Source organism: Lissotriton helveticus, chromosome 5_1 (genome assembly GCF_964261635.1).
Source record: "Lissotriton helveticus chromosome 5_1, aLisHel1.1, whole genome shotgun sequence".
Classification (NCBI taxonomy): domain Eukaryota; kingdom Metazoa; phylum Chordata; class Amphibia; order Caudata; family Salamandridae; genus Lissotriton; species Lissotriton helveticus.
Window position 1 is genome coordinate 362,136,233 of NC_136065.1, and position 11,276 is coordinate 362,147,508.

Genomic DNA, 11,276 nt, shown 5'->3' on the forward strand with positions numbered 1-11,276 from the left:
CAAGTTCTGTCTTTCATGACTTGGCTAGTCTCGGGCGGTTTGCTTTGCCAGATTGTATGGCTCTGTCAGGCATTGGAAAGTTCTTCCTCGCCAGATTGCATGAAGTATTTAGGCCTTGAGAGTTTTGGCTCAAGAGACACAATTATTTCATGGAGTTCTTAGCTCTCTCTGTATCTCTGGACTCTACAGATAACTGCATTTATTTGAGGTATGGAGGAGGTACATGAATTGACTGAAGGAGAACAGCGAGGAACTCTTGTCTGCAGCTCTCCCGGGAGGAATTCCAAGAAAGCCCCTGCACGGGAACTGGGAATAAACTGTTGTCCATCCCAAGACAGAAGTGGTAGCCCAGATGTTCCCTTGCCACTGACAGCAGAGCTGACCCTTGCTCATCTGACTTGTTCTTTGTGTCAGTGCAGACAGCAGAGCTATCTCTCGCTGTCACAGACAGCAGAACTACCATTCATTTGCCACAATGAACACAGCTGTCCCTCCCTTGCCCAAGACAGCTGAGCTACCCTCACCCTTCGCAGGGCAATCCCTTACTTAGATGACTGATCACTTGCTCAGTGCAGGCAGCGGAGCTATCCCTTGCTTGCCACAGACTGCACAGCTACACATCACCTTTTTCAGACAGCTGAGCGATCCCTCTTTGGTTACGTAAAGCAGAATTATGCCACCCTCTGACGACCTATCCATGGAAAGGTGCATGCCTCTGTCTGATTGTTGGTACATCGGCCTGCCTGTCTCTTCATCTGCTTGTCTGGCTGTCTGGCTCCCGCTGGTCCGCCCCTATACAGCAATATGGTTAGAGCTGGCACTGGTATGTGGGAGGACGTAAAACCTGACTCCTCCCAACCCCATTAGGAACAAGCATTTGCAATGCAATAGGTCTCGCAGTTGTTAGAGTTTGAACCATTGCATTGTAAATGGCAATGCCTTTTATTTATGTGTTGGTTTTTAAAACGTAAATAAAATACATTGTCAATTACAATTTCAATAGGTTAAACTTTTGCAAATGCGAGACCTATTGCATTGCAAATGCTTGTTCTTAGCAGTGGGGAGGCACCAATATCCGACTTAACGATGGTAGACACAGCTACATATTCACATAGATCTAATTTTCCTTCAGCTCACACTTAAGCGCAAATACAGGATCCCCACACAAACACCAAGCCACAAATCATCATGCAGAACACTAAACTACTTTCCTTACAGTGCACTACAGACATTTGTTCAACCAATTACACCCTATGAAATAACATACTAATCATTCACCCAGAGTTCTTCAGCATGTCATCCTGGATATAAAGCGATATATAAATGAAACTAAAGTAACATACATTACAAACTGCCCATTAGAAAGCAGGCTGAATACCACCCAATGCACCATGGGCCTTAGATCTGAGCAGCTGTGACACAAGGTACTTATTGTTGTGGGCCCAAAGGGTTGGCAAAGGAGCTAGAAAAGCTCAGGGCAGGTCTGGGAGTATGTATACAGACAAGGGTTACTGATGGTTACATTGTCCATGAAGAGAAAAAGGTGATGGAGATAGGGGTCTAAGTATAACAAAGGACAAGGAATAAAACCTGAAGCTGACTGGTTATGGATTTGCTTGAGTCACCAGTAGAAGTGAGATGTTGAATTTGTTCCGAAAGTGGTTACATGAGTATTAACAAGTGGGGGAAAAAAGTAACCAAAAAAACAGAAACGCAGCAGGGAAATTTTAATTCTCATTAACATCAACTTGCTAGACAGCAGCATCAACATTATGCTAGGGTTACTTACCTATGCCACCCATTAGTCCCTATATATTGACTCTATGCTATTTTTAATGGATGGGGTGTGGATTTAAAAAGGTCAATGTGCGACTCATTTTCTGTTTTCCTGTGTCCCATTTTGGAAATGTTGTAATTAGCGCGGGGAGTTGACAACACAGAAAGGCCAATTCCTCTTTACATCCATTAATGGTCAATTAACTGAGTCCCACTAAATACACCAAAAAGAAATATCGGTTACTTATAACATTTAGTGCAAAAACGTATTGTAGGGAATAATAATAATGTTAAGAAAAGCTATTGTTCAATGCTGCTTGCCTTGCTATTCACGAACAAAATTGCATGCTAGTTGGTGAAACATGCATTTTGACTTAGAAGCAGCTCCTCAAAAGTTTGATGGGAAGCATCAGGACTTCCCTAGAGACAGCCCCGCAACAGAGAAGCTAGGCTTAGCGGATCCTTGCGGATAGCAGAGGGAGGGATAGAAATGTGAAAACACATTCTTGCAAAATAGAATCTTGGACCAGACACAGCGTTTTGAAATTAATCAGGGCTTGCCAGTAGAACCAGTGGAATAATGTCAGGACCAAGCGGCTCATCTCTGGACAATGTACGATTCAACTGAACGTGTCCCAGAAACACAAATGCAAGGCTAACACATGTAGGGACGGCAGAGGGGTTAGTAAGATGTCCGAGTGGCTGTCGTCAACGTAATTGTCAGCACTGGAAGCGCTGCCGGCATGCGGAGCGGGTGATGAGGAGGGAGGGGGGGTTGTCGCGTTTTCTGACACAACGCAGGGATTCCGTGCTGCTGTAGATGATGCGGAGCCTGGCCAGTGAGCACGGCGTCTGTTGCTAACTTTTTACTTAAGGATTATGAGCCTTCCCCCATCCGAGCTCCTTGCAGCTCTCCCGCTGCACACACACCACACTGCTCAGGCTGGAGTTGCCTATGGAAAGTACCGTGGCTGCTTTTAAAACAACCACTGTGAACACTGCATGCTCGCAAGCCCGTGTGCCTCTGGCAGTGAGGAGGAGGAGGAGGGTTGCTGCCGGCCTCACACACGCCGCAGGCTCAGACTCCCCCTGCATTCCAGCAGGCGCGCGTCACGATCCGGTCCTTTCTGCCATGCTGTCGGCAGAAGCGCACGCGCCCAACGTTACCCCATGGGGAAACGCTGCGCGCGGCCAGGTCATGTCGAAACACTGGTTTTTGAGCTGAGACGACAACTATAGTTCTCGCTGCGAGAACGCGCTTTCAACGCGTTCGTCGTAGCGAGACCTAATAAATGTTACCCATGACATAAGTCTGACTCCCTTGTGTAAGTTTGGAGCAGTACTTAATTTGTAAAAAAAATAAGTGCCAGAACGCTTGTCTGGAGGCCACCGCACCTTGCACCATCCATTGCCCCTGCCAGCGCTACTAATGACAATGCCAGCACAGCTACTTACCATCAAACTCTTACAAGTACAACAATTCTGACTATTCTAAGCCCCCAAAGATACAAGAATGGCTTAGGAAGCAGGTATTGGTCATTTTTAATGTACAAATGTACATTGAGTTAATAAACAACTGTTGTTGTTGTGCAGCTCTCTAAATTAGACCAACAGTACCATCATGTGGCAGACTGTCATCAGTGACGGTGGTGACAATTAAGTGCTGGTGTCGAGCATGGAAATTACCGGCTCAAATTAAGTGCTGGTTTTGGAGAATCTTTAACTCTGTCCCGCCGTAAGAAACACCAGTGTAGGAAAAACATTCATCTCAAAAGCATACCACTCACACTTGGCCAGAGGACTATTGAAATGGAACAACTTCAGTCCCCCAGCAGCTGTGGCAGAAAAACACAACCTCTGTCATTTGTCTGCCCACAAGAACATAAAGTGCTAAGAGGTATAGTAATTGGCAACATTTCCTATACAAATATGCCAAGCGTGTTAGTAAACCCACATACTCTTCAGAAAGGTGAACGGGAATAACCCAATAGAGATATGCATATAAGGAGACCAAGGAGCTAGTGACAGGTAGCGAGGGAGTTTACTAGAACAGTGGGGACCTGAGCGGATCACAAGTACTGAGCCACTTACACACTATATCCAACCTACACAACACAATACAACTCTTCCTTTAGGATTACACGTGTCAACCCAGCAACTTGACATCCAATACTATATCCCTTTCAATATATATTGGGTATAGTCTCACCAGGTACAGCCCCACTGGCTTCCCTCCATGGTCAAACCAATAACTGCAGAAAGATATTTCTGGAAGTAAAAACACTAAAGGCCCAGGTAAATGCCAGATGGGCCTACATAAGCAGCGCAAACATAACATAGCATTTGGCCTATAAACACGGCTTTGTCGCCAACTGGGAGTGTTGCCTTGTCAGACAGCATGACAGGTTAGCATTGGGGATTTTCCCTGATCAGAAGGATCTGAACGCATGCCCGTGATACTCCACGGAAAGGTTTACTTGGCGACTTCATGGTTTGTTTTTTGTTAGCTACTACAGAGACTGGCCTTCAAAACTGTGTAACTGTCAATATTTGGCGATCAGCTTCTTGAAGAGTATGTGGCCTATCAGCCAGAGCTGCCGACTTTGGAGCCGTGGAACCCGATTCGATACTCGGCTTCGGCTCAGCATGTTCTCATTCTGGGCACATCACTTAATCTCCCCGTGTCTACCAAAAAAAAATGAATGCGTTCTTGTGTAATGTAACTTGTGCTCATGTAAAGTGTTCCCATACCATCGTGTCCAGTTCGCGCTATATAACTCTGCAAAAAACAGCCCCTTTATACTGTATGGATTGCTGGGCTAGGGTTGCTTTTTGTGTGTTTTTCAGGGAAAGTTACTTAAAATGCAAAGAAATCCAGTTGTCCTAACAGCTACTGTAGAAATGTGTGCCCAGGAATCTAAAGTTTGAACTCCGCCTTTCATCTATCCGAGATCGCTAAAATAACTACCACTACAACTGGATTTAGCGATTTTATAGCGCTTGGAAGGGTAAAACCGGAAGCGAGTGCTATAACTTTAGAGAGCTGGTTCTCATGGCAGTTCTCGAAATCCGGAAACCTCCAGTATCCTGCTCCCCAAAAGAAACCAACCGCAGCGGGGAAATCAGCAGAAAAAACTAGCTCGGATCACCCAGAAACAAGCCACGAAGAAAGACGCAGCATCTGTCCCGAATGAAGGCTGTCGGGAAGGGGACGCATCCTGTCAGGGCAGCAGATGCGGCCACCAACATTACTCCCGGCAACATGTGCTAATAATGCTCGTGCTGGTGGCGTGGTCAGTTCTAAGTGACATGTGGCAAGCACTGTGTGCGAGCTGCCCTGACATATGTGTCATTTAATTTATTAATTATCTGTGTTTCGTGCAACGCCAACATGGCACCTATCGGCGACTTCAAGGGGGTAGGGACCAGCACAAAAAAGCACAGAGAGCGAAGAAATAGGTCTGCCATGTTTTAATCATTTTTTATATTTAAAAAAAAACCGAAGTATTACGGATGTAAAGGCAAAACCAAGTATAAAATATACAAATTGGCCACAAGCTAAAATGATTTTTCGCCCTCACAAAATACACTTGCTAAAACGGTTCCTTGTCCTAAGGGAACTCTGCTTGGTGGGATGTGGTCTTTGTGAAAGAGCACAGTGCCGCCACTCAAAGTGAAGTTAGCCAATGGCTGAAGTGGGCTGACCCATTGACGCATGTTTTGTGCAGCAGTGGGTGGAAGAAAAATGTGACTGACTCAACACAAGACCAATGGATGAAGAAGGCTGTCTGAAAGCCCCTATAAGTAAGTATATTATATACATAATATTTGTAAAATTAAAAGATATTGACTAACACCAGACTTAACAAATAATAGAAATTCTGCCATCTGTAAGTGGCGTGCATACAAGCACCATTTACCATTTCCTTTCATGTCGTACTCAGTCTTGGCTGGTGTCAGGGCAAAGTGGCGGGGCAGAGGAGTGGGGGACAAAACAAAAAACATTTGTTAAAAAAAAGCTTACCTGAACCCGTCATCGCAGCTAATCTTGTTCCACTGCCGACACAGGCTCCCAGACTTCCTTGCAGCCATTCCTGTCGCTGCTCTCACAGCATGAGAGCAGCTTCAGGATTGGTCTGAGCGCCGTCCTCGATTTGCGCTCCCAGAGAGACTGGGAGCATGTGTCTGTTGCCCCCAACCCAGCAATGCAGCTTGGGTTGGAGACAGCTACTGTGCACATGACAGTTTGGTCGTCCTGAGCCAGCCGGCCAAATTGTTATGGCAACGGTGTACCTACCACTTCCCCTCGTGCCTGTCATCTCCATGGCCCCAACCCCTAGACTCCATGGTATGGAGAAAAATAAAACAATAACATTTATTAATGTTTTATTTTTCAAGTTTTGCAGCTGCTCACAGGGGGTCAACGCTCCTACGCCATTGCAGAGGAGCCGCCGCTGGTGCTGGTCATACTAGTCCTACCTTCAACCATCTTTGGCCTCCTGATTGTTCCATAACTTGGCCTAGCTGTCTTCCACAGCCTACCAACTCGCTGTGCCTTCAAGCCTCCAAAATGTAACAGTCTGTGGAGTGATTCCCAGACAAGCAACTGCTGACCCAGACTCTTCCTTTGGTACCTTGTGATGCTTTTAAGGACCATGTGCCACAGAGAGCTAAGGTAGTACAAGAGACAGGCAGGAGATACAGCTTGCTAGGAACCATGTTTACCTTAAAGGTTTCTATCCGGTGCCTCTTTCCCACCCTCCCAGCAGCCAAAGGGCTGCTGAAGAACAAAGGGTGTGACAAGGGGTGGGCCATATCATCTTATCTGCATTCCCTATACTCTCAGATGTTTTTCTTGGATGTTGAGTCTATAGGGTCCAAATACAAAATCAAAAAATAAAGCAAGAGCCTGCAGAGGGAGTAGATGATGTCTCCCGCAAGGAGGTGCAGCTGCTTTATCAGAAGTGCAGCACTGACAAACTGATAGTAGCCGTCACAGGGCACTGGATTGGTGAGCTCCCAGCAGCTAGCCCTCGCCACCACCTCCTAGTAGATCCTTCAGGTCTCACCACCACCTCCTAGTAGTTCCCAGAATCTTTTCCAAATGTTGCATCAGTTTACTACGCCTTTAACAACAAATGTGCAGCTCGCCTCCTAGATCCGGTACCAGGCTGGCTGGGGCACCTCCACAACTCTCTTTTCACAGCTGCTGGCACATGCACTCAGGAGCAGACACAGTATTCCTGCGCCACCCCTCACAATAACATAACAAGTGTATTTGCAAAGCACATGTTCACCTGTAGGCATCTTGGCGCTGAATAACAGCTGTTTATTGTTACCCAACGGTACTCATTTTATCGACCTCAGATAGATGAAAGGTTGAGTGGACCGGCAGGGATTTGAACCTGTGACCATGAGGTCAAACACAGGGCCCTGGAGTTGACACATTAGTCCACTGAGCCATCGGACCAGGCTCAAATGATTTCCTGCAACAGGAAAGGGGAGGTGCTTGTGCTCAAATGTAGATCCTAGGTGTGTAGGTCTCAGTTGTGGGTGCTCAGGTGTAGGTCTTTCAGTGGTGAAAGCAATGTGGAAGAGGGTTCAGGGTACACGTGAGGAGTTATTTTTGCGAAGGACAGCCTCAACAAGCGGTTGGTTGCATGGTTCAAGATCATGTTTTGAGGCATAATTTCCTGTTGGTTGATCCACGCCAGGCCAGTAGTAACAGAGCAGGCAACCAGCACCGTGAAGTGAGTTATCTCTCCTGGAAGAAAAAGATTAACACAATATACAAGTGCAGTGACACTGTGTGCACTCCTCTGGCCCAGCAGGACAAAGCAGGTAGACACACAAATACTCACTTTCATGAGGACAGATACAAAGAACTGCCCCCATTTCTACACTTTCCTGTCTTTGAGGAAGAGATAGCTCTGCTGTGAAGGCTGTTTGCTGCTGATGTTGGGTGGCACCGTTAGGCCTGCCAAGCCATGTCCTTGTCAAACAGAAAGCCCACAGTCACACATTGCCTGTTGCCAAACCACAATCCATTGGAGAAGCCAGATGGACTGTGCACAGTGCAATACAATACAAAAAAATTAACTACAAGAACCCTGCCAAAGGTTGTTTTTTTGCCACTGTCAACAGTTTAACAAAATCAGCTACCACTGAGCCCCTGGAGGTATCCAATGACCACTGCAACACAGCTGCAGATTTCTTTATTGAAATAATTAATTTTATCTTTGGCCAGTTTCAGCCTAAAGCCACAGCTGACACTGAGGTTGGTCCTGAACAGTCAAAGGAACCTCCACCGTTGCAGGTGCTCAATGATCTCTCTTCTTGACTAGTCCTCTTTATCTGCTCTATGCACGTCGCTGAAAGCTGGCTCTTCTGATGATCCCTTTAAACCTGACATAATTTTAAAACTGCATTAGGCTGTCCTTTCCTTTTTATTAGATGTTGCCAATCTTTTGTTGTCCTCTGCAATTGTTCCCCAGACCAGGAAGCAGACAAAAGTGATTCTCCTCTCAAAAGAAAAAGTCTCTTAATTCTACTAGCCCGAAAAACTTTCACCCCATTTTGCTACTCCCTTATTTAGCTAAAGTGGTGGAAAAACATGTCAACCAACTCCTGACAGAGTTCTTAGAAGCCAACTACATTCTGGACATTTCCTAAAATGGTTTCAGGTCCCATCATAGCCCAGAATGGTCTCTCTTGGCGGTTACAGAGTCCCTTTGCTTTGGTAAATGAAGGCTGCTCAGTGGCATTCACTCTTTTAGATTTGAGTGATGCCTTCGATACCGTCTCACATAAGGTGCTTTTACAGCGCCTTTGCTACATCGGCATATGTGGCAAGGTTCTGTCCTTTTCTTTAGTCACAGTTCATTTCATGTTACTCCCCTCTTTTCCTCACCAAGACCCGTGGAGATTGAGGTCCCTAAAGTTTCTTGTTGAGTCCCACTTTTTTTAACATATGTGGTAGACCTCTGCCAGAGATTATGAAGCCCTTTGGGTTCTCCATTGTGTTACTGCAGATGATACCTAACTTATCGTCTACTTCTCAGTTGACGCCTCAAAAGACATCACTAACTTTCAGAGTTCCATGTTGTTTGTGGCTGGAAGACAATTATTTAACCCCTTCACTGCGGGGTGTTCCCCCCCCCCGCTGTGTGGGGGGGAGGTGGGCCGCGCGCGGCGTCGCTGTGCTGGTGACGAGCTCGGCTCATCATGAGGCACAGCGGAGCTGCCCTCATGACGAGCTGAGCTCGTCACAGCCACACCCGTTTTTCGAACGTTCAGCACAGCGGGGAAATTATCCCCACGTGCGAACGTTCCAACGGCTGTGATGAGCTCAGCTCGTCATGAGGGCAGCTCAACCGACCCTCATGACGAGCTGAGCTCGTCACCAGCACACAAGGGGTTAAAATATAAACTCCAGTAAAACTGAGATCATGCTGTTCCGAAAGCAGAATCAATCTTGGGGAGATCTTTGGTGGCCGGACAACCTGCCCCCATCTAAAACATCTGTAAAAAGCCTGGGAACCTTGGTTGGACGACTCCCTCGGTTTTGAGAAGCAAGTGACCACTCTGGCCATCACCTGCTTTGGCCTGCTGAGGGAACTGAAACCTATCACTGGCCTAGTACGACCTCACATTTGACAGCTGATCATGTAATCACTCATTCTGTCTCGCCTGGACTACTGTTACATCCTGTATTTAAGTAGCAAGAAATAGATCTTAAAGAGGCTGTAGTCCAAATCGCGGCAGCCAGATTACTGTTCTTTCTCCCTAAGTTTTGTAACCGGCTCTGGGCTTCATCATAGCCTCCATTGGCTCCCTACTGACTGACTTATTCCGTTTAAAGTCCTCAGTACGGCACATAAGATCCTGAATGCATCGTGCTACTATCCTGTCTGATCTAATGTAACCCTATCTCCCAAAGAGAGGTCTCTGCTCATCCGAGTTAAAGCTAGCAGTGACTCCCTGGACCCAAAGGAAAAGAGCCGGTGGCTCCTTCTTTTGGGTTCTTTTAGCCCGGCCCTTTGGAACAGCTCACCTCACGGGCTAAGGAATACCCAGAGCCGTCTCGATTTCAGGAAAAAACTTAAAACTTGGGTCTTCACCTATGAGGTTTGTGGATGTCCTCCTTTCCTCTTCTCTCTTGGGTGGATTATACTTGTTCTCGGTGGGCTGCAGTGGGAAGTCCCGTTGCTGTGGCAGCCATGTTATACATTTTATTAATATAACATAATATGTGGGGAGAGCACATGCCATCCTGATATGTAGCATTCAGGGCATTACAGAGATCCGTGTGCTGGACAGACAGCCGGACACCTCCAGTTTAGTGCCGGGCAAACTATGTCAGCAGAGGTAGCACCAAGGTAGTCATTTTATGAACAACAGAGCAATGCCTGCCCAGAGCCTAGAACAGAAGGTGCATTTTCAGGTCTGGCTGGGCCTAAGCTCTCCCTGTGCATCCCTATGCATCCAGATGGCCACCTGCCATCAATGGGGCGCAGTCTGAAAAATCCAACCCAGGCCTCCTGCATACCAAACAGCAGGTCTCAGACAGAATGGAAATAGGACAGTCACAGCACAGCAATGGGATCTCGGATCACAGCCGCTGAGCAGTGAACGAGTGGGATATCATTGTGGTCCTGTGCGTATTTCTGTACTATATATTATCTGAAGGAAGTCCCTCCTTTATAGGAAACTCTGTTCTACATGACTATAGAAGTGCCTTCCCAATGTGTTCTTGTGGTTTGAGAGTCTGCCATGTATTGCAGTATTATAATTCTTCTTGTATTGTGTACTCCTTTGTAACATGCACACGTCACTTTCCCTCTTGCAATGTATCGTTTGCTTCCTCTTGCATTTTGTTTGCTTTTGATACATGCACAATTGCCACCATTGCCTCATGTAATGTAACATTTGTTCTTGTGTTTAGAGTATCTACCATTTAGTGCAGTATTATACCTCTATTTGTACTTTTACACTTTTGTAACATACACACGTCACTTTGTTTTCCTCTTGTAACGTATCATTTGCTACCTCTTGTCATTTGTTTGCTCTTGATACATGCATAATTGTCACTACTGCCTTATGTAACGTAACATTTGCTCTTGTAACATGCTGCCTTGTAATTTTCACTACTGTTCCTATTGTGAAGTGCTCTGACACCTGCGGGTAAAGTCTGCGCTATATAAAAACGTATAAAATAAATAAATACAAAATAAAATAAATTTGCACTGAAACACATATCTCTCGCTTCTCCCCTGACAGACCTCCATGGCCCAGGCTAGCACTCAGAGTCCTCCGAACTCAGCTGTGAGCACCAATCAGCAACGCGTCTTTTGTAACGGGATCTCTCTACTGCCCCCTCTAATAGGCAGACCAGGCAGCGTCGGTGACCTGCCCTCCAACCCCTGCCCTCACAGCTACATTCAGGTCTGACGGCAGCCGGTGCCTCTCTCCTTGCACCTCCCCAAAAAAAAGACAAGCGC